Source organism: Bombus huntii, unplaced genomic scaffold, assembly GCF_024542735.1.
Source record: "Bombus huntii isolate Logan2020A unplaced genomic scaffold, iyBomHunt1.1 ctg00000084.1, whole genome shotgun sequence".
Classification (NCBI taxonomy): domain Eukaryota; kingdom Metazoa; phylum Arthropoda; class Insecta; order Hymenoptera; family Apidae; genus Bombus; species Bombus huntii.
The window spans coordinates 304,743-329,130 of NW_026099339.1; the positions used below are offsets into that span (position 1 = coordinate 304,743).

Below are 24,388 nucleotides of genomic sequence, written 5' to 3' on the forward strand. Positions count from 1 at the left end.
AAGAAGAAACCTCCAACGAGAAAGAAGTGCTCAGACGCGAGTCCCGCGTAGCGCCATGTAGAGGAGCAGGAAGAAGCGCAGTCTTCCTCAGGCATTCCAGCGTCGAGTAATGCTGAAGCATATCCTGACGGGGCAACCGTCGTCAGCGGGCTCCAGGCACCAGCACAATGACTACCAGGCGAGCTCGGGCTCATTGCACGGCGGCCACCGCCACCACCATCATTCTGGTCACCAACAGGATCAACAGCAACACCATCATTACAACCAAAACAGCAACGTTCGTGGAACGACAGGGGGAAGCCAAGGATTGGGAGTCGACGTTTACGACTCGGTGGTCCATCAAAGAGCCAACGTGCATCAGGCTGCCACCACGCCATCTTCCACTCACAGACACCCTTTGAATCATTCTCAGTTGAGCGTGAACAATCTTTCTCAACGATTGAATCACTCGCACGCTCTTAATCTGTCCACGTTGTTCACGTCGAAGCATTCTGTGAACAGCGTCAGTCCTGTTGCCGGTGGGAATAACAATAACAATAATAATAATCTGTCGACTACATTGGGGGTGATATCCCCGGCGCCGCTGCACCAGGACAGCAGACCTAAAGCGAATGGAGGCTTTGATATCTCGAGACTGTCCAGATTACCCAGTCAGGCGACACCTTCGCCTGCACCTGCTCTTCAGGGTACGAATACCGGGGGACAGTTAACCGGTCCCGGTTCCACGGCGTACCCCTTGAACGCTTCCTGGTCGTCGTCCCTGTTAAGGAATCACAAGGACCACGAGGTTAGCGCGAAAGAGACGTTGACCAGTTTGGGTTTATTGTATCTAGTGTCGTTGTTACTGGCGCTACTCTCGTTGATCTTCTTGCTGAAGATCTCACCGTTAACGGTGACGCCGAGTAGCCTGATCAGCCCGGAAGAGTATACGATTGTCTACGAGGTGACGTTAGCGCTGTGCGCACTCGCCCTCTCCCTAAACCTCTGCTGTCTCCTCATGTGCGCTATACAGTTCCTCTTCACTGTGAAACTCGTCAAGACTTCGTATCAAGGACATTGGTGAGTAGAGTTTTCGTTTTATGCCACGCTGGGTAAATCTGTGATTTATAACGCTTTAAATACCTTTGTACATAATCCGTACTTTACTCAACCCGAAGGTCGAACAAGGTGTGAAAAATATATACGTTTAAAGTTTGTATCCTTAAGATACTGTTATCTTTGAAAATTCGGAAGTCAAACAAAATACACAAAGAGAAACTTCTAAAAGTGCAAATAAACGTTGAGATACAAATATCCTTTAATCCGAACTATACATATGATGGAAAGAGGACTCTCATAGTCATCGACATTTTCCCTCCTAAATGTCAACAGCATCCATATTTACATTGTTGCTGTTGTACATGTAACTTTTCAAACTTACTTAGGTATTGATAAAGAAAAGAAAAATAAGCATTTTCCTGGTAGCTGGGAATTCGCGGGATTCGCGGTCGAACGATGATTACCATTAATTTCTATAATCTGGCGACGCTATCCTCAATCATTATCCTTGTGCCGGAATATAAGTTCTCATTCGTCCATGCGTGGCCTATCTGTGTGCGTCTGGAACAAACACAGTGTCCCGTATCCCGTGCGATATATCAGAGGCCTGTCTAGTGTTTCTTCTCACGCGGCCTGGAGGACGAAACGCAAAAGTTCACATCCTGTACTTGACGTGCAAGCGTTCACCGACCGCGTGTCCCGTTTTTACTGATCAAACACGTGTCTGCAATCACAATACGATACTGTGTGGTGAGATGTATCCGTAAATGCGTATGTTTCGTGACGCGAACCTTGAAAATGAAAATTACACTTTCGTTTATTCCTCGAGCGTCGTGCACGCAGGAAATCGTATAATAATTTTATTAGTAAGATTTTTTTTTATATAGACTACGCTATATTAATTTGTGACCAAGCTGAAAGATCGTGACACGCCCTTTGTGTAGAAATTGCAATATTCTCCGTTTTACCTAATAATTCTCCCAGCAAATTCAGCACGCACGTTCGCGAAAAATATTATCGAATACACACAGTGCAGTGCAGATCAAATTACAAAGGGAATATAGATATGCTCGCCTCCCGTGACACGCAACTCGAAAGCGAAAATAAGGCTCGTTAAAGACAATACATACTCCTCGAGATGGGATCTGTGGTTTCTGCTCGGAAGTTCCCTTATCGTTGGTCAATCGGATTTCTTTTTTATCTTTTTCGTTGCCGACCGAGACAAAGTAAGCATCGCCGACTCTAATTACTAGCGAATGGAAACGAGCGTTAAGTTATGCAGATTGGCCGAAATCGTCGGCCAAATCACTGTGTGTTACGTCGCGTAACACTCTACCTAGCCGAGGCCACACACCGCGGGCAAGATGGCAACCAGATGTCTTCGGATACTCACTGCGTACCCTCAACAGTCTCAAGTACCTTCCATAAATCTCATAGATTTCCTAGTAAAGGTCCTTCAAACCAAACAAACGTCTGTTTCCGAAGAATTTCCAAAGACTATTGTCTACCACGGCGTGACAAGGGAAAGTTAGTTTTTCTCACGTACGCTGCAACTTTCCTCCCACTAACTACTTTCTCTCGAGGGCGGTTAAGACCCTTCGTGTGACCAATTAACAACGAAGCCTATTCCCTCACTCTCCTAACTAAAATCGTCACCAACAAATCCGATGGTCCCGTGCGCTAGACACACCCATCCTTAGCTTTCCTCCGAGACAGCATCGTCTCCCAAGACAGTACTGACTTTACATCCTTCGAACGGTCAACATCCTTCAACCGGGTATACACACGCGTAGATCAGTCACTCACTCATCTCGTACATACGCACCAGCGTAACTGTCTTCGTTATAAGTTGTTGGAATAAACGGTGAAATATAACTTACTCTGCTGTGTCATATTCATTTAACCACCTCTGTTATCTTAACCGAAACAGGGGAACGACTACTTCGCGGCGTCGATTCACCGAATCGTAGCGAGAATTTACGCCTCTCGCTGACGCGTTTTCCTCGCGACCGCGTCTCTCCGCGAACGGTCGTAACACTGTGATTACCCTCAACGGACACGCCGTTTTGAGTTCTCTCTTCGGTTCTTTAATTCCGTCCTTTTTCTTTCGCTCAGTTTTTTGGCCAGTGGCGGGTTTTTTATCGCGTGGCGAGTTTGATTCGCGTGGGAAAATGTCGTGTGCTCTTCGGCAGATAGAAAGATCATTGTTTCTTAAAGCATCCAGACGTTGTGCGTGATTGGCATATTAAAGTTTCTTGCGAATGTTACCGTGTGACCATGTCTCCCTTGTGACCGTAATTGTGCGACGATGTTTTCCTGCAAATATTACCATCTAACAAGTTTTTCCAACGAATATTACTGTTCGATCAGGTTTTACTCGAATCTTGTTCTTCCCTTGATAGGGTCCTTTCCTTATATAGAGTGTCCCAGGATTTCGCAGTCAAATCTATGCCACTATATTCCACTGACTATTTTAATGTACCAAACTACGAAGATGCGGCTGATATTGTGCGTGTTGCGTTATTCCACAACTAGGCTTGATTGGCAGGCCATTGGAACGAGATTTGTTCAAGCTGTTCGAAATGTTGGAGAACGAGCCGTTAACATTGTAATGTATGCAACTACAGAGACGTATCGTAACTTTTGTTTCGAGAACAAATAACAGAAAAGAAGAGAATAATGAAGATTGGACACGGACGAAATTAGCTGTCGATCTTGAAACTCGTGCACTGCGATTTCAGATAATCAAATTAGCATAGAATGAGATTTGGGAACGGGCAGAGTATATTCCGGAGTTTGGATATATATATATTTAGATTAAAGATTGGTTCTTTACGAGAAACGTTTTTAAGCAACATATGAAATTCTTCGTCTATTTATAGTATATTTCATTTTACTATAGTGGGAGCAGTATTCTATAAATCGGTTTATAAGAGTGCGAATTTATTATCTTAACGCTAGTCTTGCTAAACCCGGTCAAATGACCGGTTTCAAAATTTAATTTGAAATTGTGCGTTCGTCGTTGTTTCTTTTCTTCCTCCAACTTTATGTAAATTCTTATATTATCCGACTAGTCAATTTCTCAATTTCTGTTAACGTAAGAATCTACATAAAGTTAGAAGAAGAGAAGAAACAACAATGACTGTACAATTCTAAATTAAATGTTGAAACACGGCCTTTTGACCAGGCCTGGTAGAGTTAGTGTTAAATCATGCTTTGTAATTATTTATTTTGGCTGGTGGTAAGCAACGGTAACGCAAACACTGATCGAAGTAGACAGGTGTTCGTTAGACAGGTATTCAGGCCCCAGAATTTCCAGGTCACCGATTGGGGCCCCTGTTGTAAATTTCTGGTGATTCGCCCAACTATTGGTTAACTAAGAGTAAAGAGAAGAGGACAGTTTACATCTGAGCTACTGCTTCGATTAACCACATCTGGCAGAATGGCCTTTAGGGAAGAAAGTGTACCGTTTTCTGTGGTCGACCATCCTTTGTTTTCTTTTCTGAACAATAGATCTAGCTTGGACATTGATAACTAGCGGCTTATCGATCGTTCGATGACACAGGACGCAGCCATTCTTTATGCTACATTATCACCACGACTAACTTTTACAGCTGTCTGCTAAGTTAATATTACCGGTTGTGTCACACTATCGCAGTGTGCCCAGAAGAGATAACCGGAGGACGATTAAAATTGCAACGTCACCGGACGCTTCTCGTTTCCCTTCTTTCTCTCTTTTCCTCGTCCTTTCGCTCAACGGTTGTTTCCCCTGCTTTGCTTCCGGGGCTTCCAGACAATTCAAGATTCTGCTGAATTGGAATGCTCGATTTTCTCCTAGACAGCTGTTTAGCTAGAAGGAATAGTCCGAGTGTCGACGGGTATGCGAAGAACTGTCTTCTTGTGCTCTTAACCACTTAACTACGTTCGACGTGTTTATTCGTTATTGCTTGACTTTACCTGCTCACCCCAGAGAGGCATTTTTGAAATTAAACTTTAAAAAGTTAAAAATTAATTGTTTCCAAAATGTTTTCAAATACTCCGAAGATCGTTGGATATTTTCGTGTTAAAATTAATAACAAAGTAAAATATACACAGCTGTATCCGTATTATTAACAATTAATTATCCTACGATATTTTTCCGGGTTACTCGCGCTCCTGAAAAATTTCTACCATGGACCTCTCCCCCATATGTAAGGAAATAAACTCCGCAGTTAACAAATTAATTGTTTCCAAAATGTTTTCAAATACTCCGCAGATCACTGGATATTTTCGTGTTAAAATTACAAAGTAAAATATGCACAGCTGTATCCGTATTATTAATAATGGAGGCTGACTCCTACGATATTTTTCTACCATAAAAATTTCTACCATAGACCTCCCTCAAATGTAAGGAACTGCGGCATAAGTTCCCTAATAAACAATAGGAATTTCTGTTGTAAACTACAAATTACAAATTACGAAACCTTCCGCTCTAAATTAACTAAAGATCACCAACAATTCTCCTTCGTTCTGAAACTAATTCTCCGACAATGGTGTTCCCTATGAATGAGTCAACTGGCAACGAAAGACCAAAAGCAAGAGGGTTCTCGGTCAGTGTCTCTGGTGCACGCCAGCTAGGAAGCCTTAGCCGAAGGTCGTCCGGCTGAAGATAACTGCGAAGTCTGCAAAGTGGCATTGTTAGCGAAGGAGAAGGAGCCCTGGGGTGTGCAGACGTGCTCCGAAAGAAGCACGAACTTTAATGGTGGGTCCCAGTAGTAGACGGCCGTTCCTCTTCGCTTGCTCATTGTCACTCGAAGCTCGGTGCCCGTCCCTCCTTCCGTACCACGCTACCGAGTCTGAGACGCGAGGATGAAAGGGAAAAAAGCCGAAGTATGACACAGGTCCAACGACGACACCAACGACGACACCAACGACGACACCAACGACGGCGACGACGATCACAGAGACACGAGAAGAATGAAAGACAAGCGGCGCTGCTAAGTGCCGGCTCATTACTTAAATGGTCCGTGATAAGGGATCTCTGGTGCTGCTGGCGCGAACACGCTGAACAGCAGACTTTTTGAATAAAGCCACTTTTGGACAAAGTAGTTGCTGGCTCACGAAGTTTTCTTCTTTCGTTGTTAGATGGCGCGATCCTAAAGTAGGCGCGCATTTCGATCGCGGATTTCGACTTATTGGGGAAACAGGTTAATTGGATTATTACTGGAGAGACGTGGATGGATGAACGTTTTCATCGTTTCGTTCAATGACGGGTGAAACGCGTGAAAAGAGTTCGTAAGGTTTAAGCTGGGTGAGAAAATACAGCTTTGAATTTCCTATAAATGAGAGTTTAACAACGACGTGTCAAACACGACGCATGGAGCATTTGTACTAAATTTCTTATTAAATCTTGTTAATTCACTAGCTAAAAAACCAACTATTACATCGAACATGATACGACCAATAAAAATAAAGATATCGATACGAAGAATACGAAACGTAGATTCTTATGAATATGTGCGTTTCTTTAGGTGTATCGCTCCTCCAAACGACAATTCGCCGAAACACACATCAACTTTAACCAATGTATGAGAAATCGTCTCTAGCGCGTTTTTATGCCAAGATGAACGCTACTGTGACCCCGAACGAACCGTGAAACTGAACGATTCGATCTGTCATTGAAAACGCCCATCGGTCGCGAAAGTCTTGTTCGTTTTTCATCGACGGCCCGGTTTAACGTTACACGCGTGTCTAGTTTCTGTTCACGGGCGGTTCTTCGTGCGTCAGAGCGTCCGAGCATACGCGTGCACCCGTTCGTCTTTCCACCAGAAAGAGAGAAGAGGGCTCTCTGTCGTGGCTGTTGGCATTCCACGCCTTCGAATCCGGCAATTCAAATTTTTTCACCGACACAGGGCACTACGGAACGGGAATAAATTTGGCGGGCCGTGACTGCGCCTTAATATTCCAACAAGCAGACAGAAAAATAGAGAAAGAAACGGGCACTCGCGTGCCTCAATGCTTGTAATTTATTTTTCGATTAATTCCCAATCACCAGCCGATAATTTTGATGTTTCCAGCTGATGATAAATCGAAAAAGTGAATAGAGGACTTCCAGTAGAATTTGCGTGATTCATTCTTGGCGTTGATTGGCGTGAATTGTTCGTCAAGACGTTATTTTTCCAAGGGTATAAAAATCTGTCAGTTAGGTGGAAACTATCAATTTGTATACGAAAGATACGATCGTATTTGAAGATTGTATCGTAGTCATCTGATTTATCGTGCAAATTTTGCACGTGACACTCTATATTAAGTTTGTTGTAGCATTAATTAATCACAGAATGTTACAAGAAAACAAATTTGGTTTGGCAAATATAATGGCCGATGTTATGTAGATATGTGTGGCGGATCGGTATCAATAGGACGCCGACAGGTCGAGCCGCGGGTACCAACCGCCAACACTAGAGGGCTACGACGACAACGAGTCTGTCTGTCTAACTCGCTAGTGGTCGAATATACGAGCGATTGATATAAATACCGCACCTAGCGAGACTCACTCTACGTCTAAGGCAGGGACTAGCGAGCATAGCCTTACTGACAAGTCCACCGGTATTCCCGGGACGAAACGCACAACTCTCTCTCTCTTTTCATCCGCCTCATTGGTGACCACTGACGACGAACACGCACCTCTGGAGAAGGAGTCAGGAAAGGAGCCAACCACCGACGACGAACACGCCAAGCAAGGTGACCGGATACGAGACGACGACCCAGCCAAGGAAGTGATGTAGCCATTGCAATAGTTCATGGGCATCACCTCCAGCAGCACGTCAGAGAAAGAGAGACAACCACCTCGTCCCCACGACGATCAGCCTTCCATCATCGACGACGAGCCATTCCCTCTAACTTGTATCGCGCTATATAGCTTTGGGGTCACGCTATAGCGCTAGGGGGAGGCTGTGTGGCGGATCGGTATCAATAGGACGCCGACAGGTCGAGCCGCGGGTACCAACCGCCAACACTAGAGGGCTACGACGACAACGAATCTGTCTGTCTAACTCGCTAGTGGTCGAATATACGAGCGATTGATATAAATACCGCACCTAGCGAGACTCGCTCTACGTCTAAGGCAGGGACTACCGGGCATAGCCTTACTGACGAGTCCACCGGTAGTCCCGGGACGAAACGCTCTCTCTCTCTCTCTTTTCTTCCGTCACATATGTAATGTTCGAATTTGTAAACTATTAACTTTTTCGACAAGGAGGTATAAGGAACAAGTTAAAGTAGACGTCATGTTATGAATCATCTGCGAGATATAAAAGACTTCTTTTATGAGGGATCAACACCTCGTGAAGTCAGATTTTATTTATAACATACTTTACGATTTTGATTTATTTGTTTGAGGTGGTATTTCGTGATAGGGTCGGAAGGAAAACTCAGATTTCTTGAACGATAAATGTTTATTCACTCTAATGTCAATGAGTACACTTGATACAGGATTCGCGATTGTATTCGGTTCGCGAATGCGCGGTTATAAGATAGAGCTTGGAGCGTCATGGCGTATAAATACGTATGGTGATGTTTCGAGCTCGCGGAACACGAAGGTTTTCTTCTCGCCGTGTCGCGTAATCGGGTGAGGACTGATTTTCTCTATTCGCTCCTTTAAACGGTTTGCGAATTCCGAGTTGGCCTGTTGCTTCGTTGGTACGAAGAATTCTGTCGGCAATCGTATGCCAGTACCGTAAACCATTTCGACTACCGTTGCGTTCAGGTCCTCCTTGATAGCGGTTTTTATGCCTAATAAAGCAATTGGTAGGACTTCTACCCAGTTGCTCATATTGTGACATTTTATTGCTGCTTTTAATTGTCGATGTAGGCGCTCTACCATTCCGTTGGATGCGGGGTGATAGGCTGTTGTGCGTAAATGCTTAATGCCGAGCAACCGGCATAGTTCATTGAATAGGTTTGATTCGGACTGGCGTCCTTGATCAGTCGTTATTTTTGAAGGTACGCCGAAACGAGCTATCTATGTAGAGAGGAGGGCCGAGGCAACGGTTGTCGCTATATTGTGAAGTTTCTGCCTTCTCAGGCGTGTCGAAAATGTTTGACTGCGGTGTATATCGCGAGTAGTTCGCGATCGTACGCGCTATATTTTTGCTGAGCGGGGGTCAAAGATTTCGTTGCGAATCCTAGCGGTTGTAATTGGTTATTCGCGCGTTGTTGTAATACTGCCCCCATTGCGTAGTCGGACGCATCTACCGTGAGGCTGATAGGCGCACCTGGTATCGGATGCGCCAGCATCGTGGCGTCCACGAGTGCACGTTGCGATTCGCGAAAGCTGTTTTCCTACTGCTCCGACCACTCGATGGGCGCGTTGCCCTTTTTCGCGCCTTTTAACAGGTCGTTGAGCGGCTTAAGTGTTTTTGCGGCCCCCGGTATGAAACGTCGGTAGAAGTTTATCATACCGAGGTACCTACGTAGTTGCTTGGCGTTCGCGGGCTTCGACAATTTTACAATCGCTTCGACATTTTCGGGCGGCGGCTTAATTCCGTCGGGGTTTACCGAGTATCCGAGGAATGTGATTTCGTGCACGCCGAATTCGCATTTCGTGGGGTTCATCACAACGCCGTAATTATTGAGACGGTTGAGCAAGATTTTCAAATGTTCGCGATGTTGGTTTTCGTCGTCCGAGGCTATGAGAAAATCATCGATGTACGCGTAGACGATATCGAGCCCGCGTATAATTTCGTCGACGAACCGCTGACATGTTTGCGTGGCGTTCCGAAGTCCAAACATCATATTTGTTGTTTCGAGAAGTCCGGTAGGCGTTGTTATCGTGATTTTTTCAATGTCCTCGGACGCAATCGGAATTTGGTGGTAAGCGCGGACTAGATCGATTTTTGAAAAGATTCGCTTACTATGCAGATGTTGCGCGAAGTCTTCGATATGTGGCGGTGAGTATCTGTCGGGTACGGTGCGGGCGTTCAACGCACGGTAGTCGCCACATGGTCGCAGGTTTCCGTCCTTTTTCGGTACTACGTGCAGGGTGATGCCCACGGGCTTTTCGATGGTCGCATCACGCCTTGCTCGATCATGTGTTCGAATTCCGCTTTTACCTCTTTAAGTCGATCAGGTGCAAGCCGATGCGGTTTGCTGTAGACTGGTGGACCAGGTGTAGTTTCGATGTGGTGTAGCATACCGTGTCGAATTCTCTCTTTTCCGAAGATCGGTGGGCGGGTGAGGTCCGGGAATTCTACCAGGAGTTGGTGGTATGGTGATTCGCCGATGACGGTCTTGTCGGACGCTTCGTCTGTTGTGGCGGTGTATCCCCTTGATGACGTCTGTGTTATCGTATCGATAAGCCTTTTGTTTCGCGAGTCCACGAGCAACCCGTAGTGGCTTAGAAAATCCATGCCGATGATGGGTGTTTTGACGTCGGCTACGGTAAAATCCCACTTAAATGCTCTGCGTAGGGACAGGTTTAGGTGGGGACAGGTTGGCCGCGAACAGCTCGTACTCGCTTTTGTTCACGTGTCCGTGTAGCTTGTTGCACGGGTATACGCAAACATCTGCGCCGGTGTCGATGAGGTAGGAGATCCGCGAGTTCTTGTCCGTTACGAATATGCGGCGAAATGCCAAACCGTCGTCGTTTGCCGCTTTTACGGACGGCTGGTCCGGTTTTCCGAGTTCCAGGAGCAAGGGGGTGTGCACTTTCTCGCGCTTTCTCGGAACTGTGTGTGATAGTAACACAGCCCGTCTTGCCGCAGCGTATCGCGAGGGCGCGAACGGCGGCGGGATCGTGTACGCGAGCGTGATTGTACTCGTGCCCTACGGTGTTCATTGCTTCTTTGCTCGGCTACTAGCGCTCGCATCTCGCTCATATGGGCGTCCATTCGCGCTACCCGCTCGGTGACCAAGTTGGCGAAGGCTGCCACGGCGTCGCCTATTCCGCTATTCTGGCCAGGTGGGAGGGTTATCGCAGGTAGTCGGCCTGCGCTGGCCGCGGCGATCTGCCCTGATTCCAGGGTGGCTTCGTAAATGTTATCGGCAATTTGTATGCGGGAGTCCGGATCGTTGTTCTGTACAGAGGCTAGGATGCTCCGTATGCGCTGTGGAAGTCGACCTTCCCAGACGGTGAAAATGACATCGTCTGCTAACGAATTGGTGGCTAGGCTTTTGAGATCACGGTAAAACTGAGAGGGCTTCCTGTCCCCCATTTGCTCGTTCTCGATTACCTGTCAGAGTCTCTTGGCGTACGACTCTCCCAATCGCTTGATGAGCTCCTTTTTGACGTACTCGTAACGCTCTGTCGCCGGTGCGGCGTCGAATACGTCTCGAATTAATCTCGCGTGCGACTTGTCGAGATTCGCGATGACGACCTGGTATTTTTCTTGGTCACTAGTGATCCGGGCAGTTTCGAACTGCACTTCCAGCATCTTGAACCACAAGTCGACGTCGTCAGACCAGAACGGTGGCACGCGGAGAAGGGCGCTAATCGAGTCTGCGTTGTCCCCGCCGGCCTTCGTACGTGCGGAGTGGGCGTTATTGGTCATTTCGAACTGATTTAGATTCATTGTGTTACGTTTCACGAGCACTCGGGGATAATCACGTCGGGGTCACCAATTTGAGGTGGTATGTCGTGATAGGGTCGGAAGGAAAACTCAGATTTCTTGAACGATAAATGTTTATTCACTCTAATGTCAATGAGTACACTTGATGCAGGATTCGCGATTGTATTCGGTTCGCGAATGCGCGGTTATTAGATAGAGCTTGGATAGCTACGATTCGAGATACGCTGCGAGTGCGGACAATGATTGCACGAGATGTCGAGAGCTTAGATAATTATTCGGCTCGAGCCGTGTAAGTATAACGATCGTGATATACTGCGGTAACTCGCGGTAATAGACTGACATTTTTGTCGCGATGCTGCTGCGGAGGAAGACTCGTTGGGATGTGTCTAAGGATGCGAAGGCATCGGATTCGTTGAGAAAAGCTTTGGTTCGGAAAGTGAGGGAAATGTACGTTAATGTTTATTGGCTAATTCGTGTTGGTCGTTGGAAAAGGATGCTAGCTGCCCTTGAGAGGGTGTTGCTAGCGGGCAGCGTCGTACGTGAGAGATAGCAGATTTCTCGTGTGTCCCCGTGGTAGGTGGTCGACTTCGAGACTGATAAACAAAGACTGTTTGTCTCTTTGGAGGACCTTAGCTAAAATAAATCCTAAGATTTATAGCGGTCCTTAGGCTAGCTGGAAATATTCGGTACGAATGTATCGACATCTGGCAATCATCTTTTCCGCAGGTATAGGGTCTTTGTGTCGTGCGTCAAGCGACGTAAACTGTTGGGAAGTTTACTGTCAAGTGCCGCCACATGTTCAAGGAAAATGTATCTGCAGCCGGTTATAGCGGTATTTACCTTACGGATGATTTATGGGAAGATTCACACGAACAAACCTTTATGGACTAACCAAATTTATTTTGTTATTAAAAACGATCTACAGAACCGATCGACGACTGGTGTTCAATTTAAAAATTGCTTCTCTATAAAAGCAAGAAATCTAATTTACATCGTGTTCTTCATCTGTCGCCTCCATATACATCCTGGTGGCAATAAAATTCTGAATTTACGAGAAATCCGTATTTCGACTTAAACTTATCGATGTTACCGACTGGACAAAGCCTTCGAGAGTTTAAATTAACCGATCGACCCTTCGTTGAAAGGACGAGCAAGTGCCAGGAAACTATCGCGGGAACGCTCGTAAAAGCGCGCAATGGTTCGGCGTGGTAACCTAGGAAGAGGAACAGGTGCGACTGAATCGTAACGGTTGTCGTGGCCCCTTTCAAACGATCCGTGGCCACCCTTCAGTTTCGGCGTCATTAACCCTTCCCTTCTTTCTTCCTGGTTCACTTAGAAACGAAGAAAATTCCGGAGGTAGTTTGCTCTTAGCAGCTGCCATTTTTTTTTCTTTGTTTAGTCGACACGAAGCATTTTGGAGAATTTCTGTGATTGCATCGCGAAGGTACAGAGAATAAGAAAAAGCGCTCTTTGTTCGTTGACGACTTTCTGTCAATTAGAAATAAGAGTAAACGGCATAACAGTTTTCTTCTTTGCCACTGTATACGTAATTTTTGTTAGACTTTAACAACTCGTATTTTTCGTGAGCAAATACTGTCGAGTGGTTATACACTGTATATGTGAAGCTTCGTTTTCTTCGCGCGAAATATCCATGTTGTTCTTTCTATACTTGTGTTCATATATCATGACGTTCAGCCTACACGTGCCCGAGAATGTAATGTAACAGATAATTGGGTTCGAGCTGTAAATCTTTCATTTGCAGCATGACGCGAATCTAACAATACTTCTTTCCTTGTTCAGATCATGAATATTTTTGTCGCGTGCAGGTAGAATCATATGTCTAGAGTATCCACGGGTTTCGTGTTCACTTATTTCTTTAACTAACTTCGGTTTTAACCAACTTCCTATTAATCAGCAAATTAATCAAATACTTTCAGAATCAATGACAAGAATATACCGAAAAGTGTCGAAAGAATTTTAAAGGTACAATCATTTTCCTAAAAGTTATCTTGAGACGTATTGTATCGTTAGTCTCATAGAGTTAACCACTTTTCTCTAGAATAATACTCGAACACAGCTGTAGCTTTCTATAAATTTCCTCGATATTCGATTGAATTTCCCGAGATCGTTTCCAATGACGAGATCGCAGCAGTTGTTACGAAGAATATCGGAAGAGCGAAGAACGCGTATGTGTGTCTGATCCATCATTCACGATAGTCTCTACGGTCCATGCGTATGATCCATCATCTGCGTAACCATTTTACAATCCTCACCGTGGAAATGCCGATCCGCGATGCTATTCTCGCGCGCACTCGACCGCTTAAGAGTGTCGTGTAAAATTAAGGTAAAAAGTAAGGAACTTGTTAATTTCCGACAAGGAGATAAAGTTCTTTTTATTTTTTACTCAATTTATACAATTTTTTCGGTTCGCGATGATACACTTTCGATACTTGGATTAGTTAAGAATTTTTTTATTAGACTGACTGGATGATTTTGAAGGGAGAATTTATATTCTTCCATTCGTTGGAGTGGGAGAAGGTTTTGTTTATACTTAGTGTAAAATTCGGAGAACGGCTGGAGTGATCGAATGCCACTCAGGCGGCTGAGAACGGATGCTGACCGGACGGTCACACGCGATAAGGCGTTCGGAATTTCGGTTTGTTATATACAGCTGCTCGAATTTCGTCTGTGACAAGAGCATCGTCCAGAGACGTTTCCATCATACACAAATAACTTTGTTTTTCTTCTTGCAAGTCGGAAGCGTGGAGAATTCGATGTTTCTGGCTGATCTGTTGTTTTATCATTTGCGCGGCATTTTTTCGCGGTTAGAAGAAAGATGAGATTAATATCTTTGTGGTATTTTGATACTTATCGATCTGCCGATAATGTCGGTGCTGGTAGGGGAAAGCGTGGTTGAGAAGAAGCGCGCTTTTTCGATAAATTATGAATTATGGCTAACGGTAATTCACGCAATTTACATAATCTAGATGGAACAGACGCTTTTCAAGATCGCTTGTCGACTCATTTATGTTTATAATTTTCAGGAGAAGAAAATCTAAACCTTGAATATATTCAATTCGAATATGTACTGTAGCCTAAATTCGGGTCTTTTTTCGACTTTCAACGATATCGATTTTGTCTCGATTGACTTCCTGCCGGTTTACGTGCTTTTATTCTTACTCCTTCTTCTTCTTCCGGTGTCCAATGATTCCTTTGAAAATCGACGCGGTTAGTACCGAAGCGTACGCTTCCGATGCGGAAAGTACGCGATCGAAGCGCGTGGCTTCTAACCGGAAGCGTAGCTTTGCAAACGCGATTAGATTGCATTAGCTACGAGACTGAAATTAAATCTCGAGTCGGAATTGTATTTAATTTTCTTCGGGAAGTTCAATGCCGGAATCGAAAATTAGACGATTGAATAGGGATTCCTAGTTGATTTTAGACGTCCCTCTTCCTGTAACTCCCACCGAACTTGCATTGGGCGTTGTTCGTAGGCTTGTCGTGCGGCAAACCGTTTCGCAAGAGCTTATTTGCATTTCCTCTAACTGCGGTTCGCATAAGACGCATCAAAGGAATATTGACTACTATCTATTAGGTCAGATTTTTTCACTATTTTCTGCTTCTCGTAGGATTGTAATGTTACAGTACCGGTAACACGAAGCTTGATCTACGGCAAATAATAAAATATCTTTGAGATTAAAAAATATAAAGATTTGAAAATTAGGACATTTGAAAGTTTGTACTTACTCGACTGAATTGCTATTAAGTGACGTTTAAAAATTTTAATCACAAGGTTGAAAGTAATATAGTTAGTAATTCTAACGAACACCTATCCTCAGATAGATTGGTATACACACGCGAGTCGACCGTATTCTCCGGAAATGAAAACAACTATATCCCTGGAACCTGGAACACGTGATTTTCCGCATATCCATTAAAGCAACATCGGTCAGTGACTCGTCTACGGTGCAGTCGCTAGACTCAATTAATGACCACGTTCTGGTCGTAAATATAGAAAAGGCAGCGAGATATTTTAGTTTGTTGGCTAACTGGGCTGAGGTTGGATCAATGTTTCTGTGGATTTCATTTACCTCTTCCGGCCTCCTTATATTTTCTGAATTCTTACAATTTCCGAGATACCAGTTCATAGCAAATTGATTCTTATTATGGCGTAGGATATAGTAAATCTTATTGTCTAAAAATACAGGAAAAGATTTCATTTTAGATGATTATTTCATTAAAAGATTATTATTTTTTTAACATTTTATTCAAGCGTTTCTTAAGACATTTGTTCAAAGAGATGTCAGGTTATAAAAAATTGAATCAACCTTCCCAAAGCTCCTTAACCTCTTGTTATTTTTGATAAATCAATAGCATTACGCAATATATACCGTGTGATTTCCCTAGACGATCTAGTAGCACTCTTCTTTACAACCTTCTTTCAAAACGAGAAACAAGAAGAGGATTTACCAAATATCATTGTCATCGAAGCGCAGAGACGCTCCGGTGATTCTTATCTCCATTCATCTCTCCGAGTGAAACTATTTGACGTCGCCTTGAATAGGCTCAGACAGTTTTGTCGGGGGTCCGTGTCGTCGCCTGTAGCCAGCTCGCACGATCGTGAATGGAAAGACTCGTATAAAATCAAAGGGCCGACAGACTCTTCCTGCTTAGACGAGATCAATGAGATCTCGTTCAATAGAGAAGTTACCTTCTCGACCGCCGGCGCCGTATTACCCTTCAAAGTCACCGGAAAGTCATATAAGCCAACCGATGCAGCCTAACCTTTATCCACAGATAAAATAGGTTTCTCTTATTCCATCTGAATTTCTAAAGAAACCAAGACTTGATTTCAGTCTGGTTAAAAGCTTCGCTCGATTAAAGCTGTTTTTCAAGCAATAACCTACTTTGTGAATTTCATGCACGCGAATCCAAGTATGTATGCGGCAGAAATGAAGCTTTCGTGCATGTCTAATTGTAAGTTGATGCGAAACAATGCGCATGCGCCGAAATCCCACTACTTTGCGGACCCACATTGTGCCTTTTATTAAGGCGCCTTGTTTGTTTACTCTTCTCGAGCTAATTCTTCACTATTATTATCTACATTATTTTCACTGGCTAACAACTGGTTGGTCTGCAATTGACTAACCAATACAAATTTTTCGTTACGTGCATATATTCGAAAGAATTCGAAATTAAATTATCATGTATTACGAGCAGTTACGATAGAGTGACACAAAGCAATCTGTGTTTGAATGCCTCCACTCGTGGACAATATCGATATAACCTAAATGCGATAAATCGCGAACGTTTGATTCGACTCATGGGAAATTTACGCGTTTTTGAATCGTCCCGAGTCGCACGCGAAATGCAGGTCAGAGAACCGTCTAATATTTATTGTTGAGATCGTGGGCTTGATCTTAATGGCGCGGCGGCACGCGATTCTTTACCAACTATGCTCCTTAACTCCAGCTCTCGACCTTCTTCCCTATTCAACTAGCTCGAGCAGTGAAATTGACTCTGCATGCCTGTGATTTTGGCAGGGAATGGGAGTCGAGTTCGTAGTGAATGCACATTGTGTATACGTGTTTTAGGTGGTTTGTGTGAGTTTGTTGCGGAGATTCGAGACATTTATTTAACCTCTTTATCATATTCGAGCCTGTGCGATATAACCATATCTTAAATGTAATAAGTTTTATTTTTTATTGCAAAGTTCTTGAAATATATAATGCACACAATAAGTGTATAATATTTTATATATATAAATTATATTTAAGAAGTTTGGGATAGTTTAAAGATGAAATAAATTGCTTTTTAAATTTAATCTCTTACTTTCGACGAAATCAAGTTTCTCTGGAATTTGGTGGAGTTTAAGATTTGATATCGGTGTCGTAGGAGTTATGTGACACTTTAAGGTGGAATAAATCTAGCGAGGAGTTTAAGGTGCGGCAAAGGAGCGTGGAATGTTGCAATAGAAATTTATTGCAGTGTTAGTGCATTGGTAGATTGATCAAATTTACGTGTAGCGTGGGTAACCAATGGTAAATATTTTGCAATGTGTATAATTTCTCAGTAATCTGAGGCTTATAAAATCTATTGACAACTAATGGAAATTGTTGATTTAACAGATCAATTTTAAATTCCTCGTTAATCTAAATTTTTTTAATCCTATTTACAGCTAAACCTTACGACGAAAAATTAACGAAGTGGAATAAAAATGGCATTGTGATTCTTCTCGTCGTGTATCGGTGTCACATCAAATTTAAGAGACAGTTTTACTTGCGGATGCTGCGTGTTACGTTGGTGAAGTCGACGAAAGCGTAAAATAGGAGCTCGTCCGAAATACACTAACGCGGAAGGTTAAATTTAACGCAAAAGGCTGAGAAATTAGTTTAGAACTCGAAGTTTCATTGGTACGACGCTCTTGAAACGCATTCAAAGAGGTCGGCGACCTCGAAAGGGGATGAACGCAACTGTTTCGTGGGAATTTCTTATTGTGGCTTATTTGGATGAAGCTGCTTTAAAATCAGCGCTGGATTCGTCTGTTTTTTGCCCGGAAATCATAAAATGTTTAGGCCAGGCGACTCCATGTACAGAAAATGTTATGTCCACTTTTTACGTCCGTAGAATTCAACTCTTTACTACTATGCACTTCTTCTCCAAAAAAATATCGCGTTTCAATATTAAAAAAAGTTTCAATAATATACTATCCATTAGAAGAATGATAACATGATAACCTTACAAATTATTAGTATTAACAAATTCTTATTGTCGTATAGAAATGCCAACTATTGCTTCGGTAAAACAAACAAAGGAATTTTACAGGTAAATTTTACAAATTACAAGTCATCTTATAACGCAAAATACGACGTGTAAAATTGTCTCAATTTATTAATAGTATTAATAAATTATTATGATAAAAGATGCAGGAATCTTAGCCTCATGAGAAATTGGAGATGAAAATGAGTGGGAAAAGATTAATCGAGGACACAATAGTATTATTCCAGGAAGTGCTAGTTCTTCCTAGATTCCGGTTACAATGTTCTTAACGCGTGGAAATTAGTCTTGACCAGGAAACATCTATAACGGCATGTATTTTCTGCCGTGATTGTAAATCTGTTTGGAACATGCGGTTTGTCCGTTAATCTAGGCGCTGTTGTTCAATTGAGTCAATATTATTTGTTGGTAGATTAGTGTGTGCAAGAGCGCTCTGTTCATTATTGACCAATTCGAGCACGTATTGGTAAATTTCACACCGGCAATTACGGTGAAATCGTTCGTGGTCGCTGGAAATTAGCAGTATCGTTTGCGGTCGTGAGCTGATTGACACTGCGTGAGCGGGGAATTATGTGAAGCAGCTTTGCTTTGTCGTTTCATGCATTTAATAGGTTTACGGCGGTGGACAGAGTTTGTAAAAAATGAAGACAAGGTAGAAAAAGATTATTTTTCATTTTTTACTATTAGATTATTTTCAAAGTGATCTTTTCAGTGAAATATGATTGACAAAAAATAAGATCTATAATTGAATCATTATAGAAAGTAGAATAATATTGATAATAAAGAAATAAAAATCAATTATAGAATAACATATAATAATAATAATAATAATAATAATAATAATAATAATAATAATAATAATAATAATAATAATAATAATAATAATAACAATAATGTGGATAGACTTTATGTTTACTTTTATATGTATAATGATACTGTTTGATCCTTGAATTAAAGTTAAGATTAACGTTGCGATTATGATTATCCTTTGTCTGACTAAATATATTTGAAGTATCAATTACAGTAGAATTTTTGAAAGATTCTTGGCTGTTAAACAAAAGACTGGTTCCTTTATATTTCGCTCAATTATCATAGAATCGTGAAACTGACTTTCACTTCAAATTTTGTCTGTTTCAGGAGTAACAAGTACCTGCAAAAATCATCCATCAGCCGGATATGTGCTGTCGGAGGGTTTTTCATTAGCATTCCCGTCTTTCTAACTGGTAAGAACCAATTCCTTCAATTCTGTCAACTTTAACCTTTTGAAAGATACTAGTACTTAAGTTATACGTTTAATTTTTCTTGAATTCAGGCATGAATCTAAAAGATACTGTGAACTATCTCTGAGTGTATGAAATCAGTTTAGAAATCCAATGGAAATAAAGTTAATTTTAACGCCGAATAGTCATTATTTTTCTTAGAAAAATAAAAAATGATCGTCTTTTAGGGAAGTTTTAACAGATTAATTTATAAAGAGCTGAAACAGAATATTCATGTCATGCATGAATACGGCTGGTTGATGGATCGAGATCTAATCTAAAGTTTACGTTGTGTCATGCTAGTTTACACAGCTATCATTCGCTCGATCGATCGTTAAGCTGTTGAACTCGATTCAAGACGGACATTTTGACTCTGTTCAGAAGAAAACTGCGTTTTAATAAATTTGACGGAATAGAAATTTTGATAGACTACAATGTTTTTTTAATTATATCATAAAATTTATTTATTTTTTTTTAATGTCATGTTAGAAACCTCAAATACTGTCCAAAACTTCGAACGTAATCGTTTTAGAAATTTGTAAATTACTTAACGACCAAAAATATTGAATTCTCTATTGTCTGAAGATAGATTCTCTATAATTTAAGTAATTTATTCGTCGAGAATTGATATATAAAGACTTAAATAATAAATTAATTGAAAAATAATTTGCAACTAGTATTGAAAATTTCAATTAAAAGCATATGTATATAGTTTATGCTTCGAGAATTATATGTATTGAGAATATATATTTGCGCTGATTCTTTGTCCCGCTTGTTATGGCATACGTGTTATAATGATCCTCTAACAATGCTTTCAGATATGATATTGTATATATGCATCCAGTTTCATTCGACGCCGGTAATCGTTGCGTCGGTTTTCATAGGCCTTGGCATCGTGTTTTGTGGATGCGCAATGGTCCATAACGTCTTCGTGTGGCAGAGGGTAAGAACATATCGCTATTAAAAAAGAAAACGAACACGTTCAAACACGTCTAAATCATCTTTTATGTGTATTTCACCCGGAAATCATTTTATCGTAAAATTTTGTTTTTCAGAGTTACCATAATTTATCTGGTAGAGTTCATAAAAATTTTTCTGAAATCAATTGCAAGCTTTTAGGAAACCAGGATTTTTCACATTTTTAAGAAGCGTTATAATTATATTGCTGACCTTTATACGTTCGTGCGAAATTGAAAGGTACGCAAATGGCGCAAAATGCATAAAATGCGCTAAAATATACGTATATAAGAAAACAAATCTCGATTAAAATTTTATTTCTTTCATTATGTTCGTAAAACTACAAACTTGTATAAAAATACGCATTCTAGTTATAAGTGTTAAAACATTCGATCTAGTCCTTATCACATTCATGAAAACCTCCATTTAACCATTCGTTGTATCAACAAACATTCATATGCAAAACTTACCACCTACCACATCCTCCGCGTATTAATATAATCCCCTTTTATAAATTATACACTTTAGAGTGGACTGGTTGGGTCAGAGTGATATAAGCTTACAAGTTCTCGAGGAGTTCTACCGAAGTTACATTTACGTTTGCATAATTTCACCGAAAAAGATACTCTGTAGAATGACAGGTTCGTTTGTTTATGTGATCCGCGATCGCAACTATTTCAAGGGGATTTTATAAATAACCATACACACGATATTCAGTGTATTTTCGTATTCTCGTTTATTTTTGGGAGATTTGTAAAACTGTTGAACAAAATAATTGAGTAACGATTATATTTGCTGAGAAAAAGTCTTTTTCTCTGTACCCCTCCTTCTACTTCAAGCATGTAGTATTGACAATAAGATTGACAATGGCTGAAAGTAATCCAAAAGAGTTTTCACCATGGTTATCGGTAACGAAAAAGATTTGAATCATCTTTAATACTTATTCGTAACTAGAATCATTTCAACTAAAATGTAAATTCTTATATTATAACTTTTTTAATTTGTTATGGCCCCTGACTACAACCTAACCTATCATTCTTATTTCGTAGGAGAAGACGAATGCCGTGAAGGCGTTGCAGCAGCAGCTGCAACAGCACCAGAACCAGCACCAGCTACAACAGCAACAACAACTACATGGCCCGTTAACCATCCACCATGCTGGCTGCCCAACGAAAGTCGGGCCCGTGACGAACTAACTAAATACCAGCCACGCAACGCACGGCCGAGCTGCACAGTACCAACACTATCATCACCATCATCATCATCGACACGTGTCAATGTCTCCACCGCCCTTGTTGCTCTCATCGCCAGCTCCGATCGCGGCGACGCACAATCATCTGAACGTGAGCGGACACAGAAACGTGGTTACGCCACCGGATACACCAGCAGATAGATCGCCACCGAGTCCTGGAAATAAGCTAAATAGATCGCAGCATTTGCCACGGGAAGCAACCGGCAGCGTCAGTCCTGGTCTTCCGGCTGCCACATTGGATCTAAGTAGCGCAGCAACCACCAATAGTCCGCATGAATTGTCCACGTTAGTTTAGAAATTTGGTCCGAACATTATATCTTCACATAGGATTGGAGATTAATAGTTGATAGTTAATTTACACATCCATCTTTTTATTTGTAAATTGGGTCGTGGTTTAGAGTTGGTTTGTAAAAATTCGGTCCTAATTGTTAAATGATGAATATTGATTAAGAATAATAGGCATTGATGTACCAATCTTTTTTTAACTTATATACTTGAGCACACGCATTGGAGATTTCACTTTTATTCAGTGAAACAGCAACTTCATTACTCGCTTATTCAATACGGCAATTGCATATATTTCATGGACATTTTAACAATGTTTTGAATAATTTCTAACGGTACAATTGTGATGAAGTGAAAAAAATCGTGATAAGAAACAGAGAGAAAAGTTGCTCGTTAATGAATATTGACCAGAAATAAAGTAATTTCTAAAGAATATCCCGAAGACGTCGTAGATATTACGAAAGGAATGATTAATTTATACCCGCGTGTATCTTGCCATTACCATACTATTATTATTATTATTAATATTGTTAGTAGTACTCGATTACATTATTATTAATGTAATATCGTGATATAATGTGTTTACAAAGAGTGGACAATAGAGATGTTAATCAGACAGAAAAAGACGATTGTTGTTCAACCTGAACTATTCACGCCAAACGTACAGAAAACAGCGCAATCCACACTCTCTCGGCAACGCCACTCGCAACCTCTGTCTCCGCTCAGCTCGCACTCGGCTCCTCGACTCGCACTCTGCTTTTCGACTAACTCTCTGGTCGTTGCCGCATTCTGTTGTCTTTTTCCTAGGCACACCGCACACGTGTTCTGCAGGCGCTCGTGGCCAGGGTCACGTAGGTCTTTTCCACGAAACTATGCACTTGAAAAGACCGATGACACATTGATGAGCCCGACGACGCCTCGGCTCTCGCGACATTGTTCATAGTTCGCCCGATATTTCTTAGGCCTTTCGTCCACGATACTACACTCGGCCATCCTGCAATAACATCTGCCCTCAGATGTTGCCTTCTATCTCGCTGTCATCAGATGCGTCACTTTCGGCGTTTAGGACCCAAGGTTTCATAAAATCGAGGTGTGTGCGGGTCCTTCCTTCGGTACTGCTTCGCACGCTTTCTTCTTTTCTTGTAACTTCGACGATTCTCCTCTTGAGTTGCGGCGATCTTCTTCTTCGCGTCCTCACGTAGCTCGCGACGTTGTTCTTCAAACCTCGCGGCCCCCTCTTCGTCGATCAGCTTTCTAATCTTCGCCTCTTCCCTGACTTGCATTTCGACCCCGACCAGTAGCTGGAAAGGAGTCTTCCCTGTGCTTCTGTTTACGGTGGAATTCAGGTATTTCTGAACCTGGTCGACATGCTGCCCGTTCCCCCTCGGCGCCAGTCTTCGCGGTCTTCGCGCTACCGGTTTGTCGCTTTTCAGAACTATTTTCGCGGTTATCCCGACGTCTCTCTTCTTCTCCGGCCTATACCCTTTAATAATATCCCGAATGGCTTCACGATAATGCGGTTCCTGTACGTGTGTTAGGTCTGTTTCGTCAGTCTGTTCTACTACGTTAATTCTAAACACATCCGACACGTCTTTGTTAGTCTGTTCGTCAAGCCGCAAGAAAGTCACTTCGCCCCGTTTAACCCGTAACTCTACCTGATCCAGAAAATCAGTGCCTAACAACAGGCCGTGCTTCGTCAATATTTTGTTTGAAACAACGTGCAAAGTGATTGGCAGTTTACACCCATCAACCGTCATTACCTTAGTGAATTCACCCCAGGTCTCATTGCCAGCGGAACCAAAACCGTCGAACTTAAACTTGCATTTACCTAGCGGTGGTGACCCTAACCTCGCATACTCGTCTGATCGGATGAACGTGAGATCACTACCCGTATCCACTAATGCCACAAACCTACAGTCATCTATCGCCACTTCTTTCACATACTTCCCTTTTTCGGATCTTGACACTACGCAAGTCTCTTTCGGTCGTGCCGTACACCTCGCTGCAATATGTCCAAATCCGCTGCACTCGAAACACCTAACACCTTCTCCCCTCTCCGGACACTTAACACTTAGATGATCCTCACTATCGCAAATGAAGCATCTTCTTTTCTTCATTGCATCTACAGATTGACTGGGCTTCCCGTTCTTCTGGGCTTTAGCCGGCTTCACAATCGACTTTGCTCTGCGACTCTTCTGTTCTTCGTACATCACTAACCTCTTCCTCAACTCTTTGATTGACGTAGCGCCGTACAATATAGCCTTATTGTTCTCGTC

General features: G+C 42.3%; 2 protein-coding genes and 1 pseudogene across 9 annotated transcripts in view; 2 read left to right on the forward strand and 1 right to left on the reverse strand.

Annotated features, from left to right (window-relative positions):
* LOC126876591 (venom serine protease Bi-VSP-like) overlaps positions 1-24,388 on the forward strand; it is a 76,305-nt gene that overhangs the window by 20,000 nt on the left and 31,917 nt on the right. The gene's annotated exons all lie outside the window — the stretch shown is intronic.
* Positions 1-24,388, reverse strand: part of LOC126876589 (omega-amidase NIT2-A-like) — a 60,657-nt gene that overhangs the window by 8,013 nt on the left and 28,256 nt on the right. The gene's annotated exons all lie outside the window — the stretch shown is intronic.
* On the forward strand, positions 43-22,766 carry LOC126876582 (uncharacterized; annotated as a pseudogene).